Genomic DNA, 960 nt, shown 5'->3' on the forward strand with positions numbered 1-960 from the left:
GAAAGTGCTGGGATTACAGGCGTGAGCCACTGTGCCCGGCCTAGAATTTATTTTTAATATTATGTTATATTCATGAGATAGGGTACCATGAAGCAATGAAAAAGAATAAGCTGCTGCTATATCCAACAGTGTAGATGAATTGTATTACAGACATAATGTTGAATAAAAGCCACACACAAGAGAGTTAATGTTATTGATTATATTTGTAAGAAATTCGGAACAGCCCAAACTAATCTGTGGTGACAGAGATCATAATTATTTCCTTTTGGTGGATTTATAGACTGAGAGGGGTGTAATGGAGCCTTCTAGAATATTCGGTATGTTCTATAACTGTATCTGGATTGTGGTTATATGGGTGTATACATATAAAAATATTTATTGACCTGTACACCCAAGATTTGTGCATTTCAATGCATCTAAGTTATACCTGAATTTTTTTTCTTTTTCTTTTTTTTTGAGACAGAGTTTTACTCCTGTTGCCCAGGCTGGAGTGCAGTGGAGCAGCCATGGCTCACTGCAGCCTTGACCTCCAGGGCTCAGGCCTTTTTCCCACATCACCCTCCTGAGTAGATGGGACTACAGGCATGTGCCACTATGCCTGGCTAAATTTTTTTGTATTTTAAGTAGAGACAGGTTGTGCCATGTTGTCCAGGCTGGTCTCCAACTCCTGGTCTAAAGTGATCCACCTGCCTCAACCTCCCAAACTGTTGGGATTACAGGTGTATGCCACCGTCCCCAGCCAAAAAAAAATTTAACGTGTACCCATTATTTCCTCTTTCAGTTCTCCTTTTGTTTATTCTTTTCCTTAAAATCTTTTCCCAATCTGGCTTCCCTGGTTTTGTTAAATGAAACTCTAGCCTCTCAGTTAGCTACGTTTAATGACTTAAAATGATAAGTCATTAAATCTTATCAACTCTTCCTTGGTTTTTTATTTTTTGGGGTTTTTTTTTTTTTTTTTTT

The 960-nt window shown here is 38.1% G+C and overlaps 1 protein-coding gene across 6 annotated transcripts in view; it reads left to right on the top strand.

Annotated features, from left to right (window-relative positions):
* The window catches only part of ATG13 (autophagy related 13), a 58,066-nt gene that overhangs the window by 18,410 nt on the left and 38,696 nt on the right, over nucleotides 1-960 (top strand). The window lies entirely within an intron of this gene.

This window comes from Mandrillus leucophaeus, unplaced genomic scaffold, assembly GCF_000951045.1.
Source record: "Mandrillus leucophaeus isolate KB7577 unplaced genomic scaffold, Mleu.le_1.0 Scaffold66, whole genome shotgun sequence".
NCBI classification, from domain to species: Eukaryota; Metazoa; Chordata; class Mammalia; order Primates; family Cercopithecidae; genus Mandrillus; species Mandrillus leucophaeus.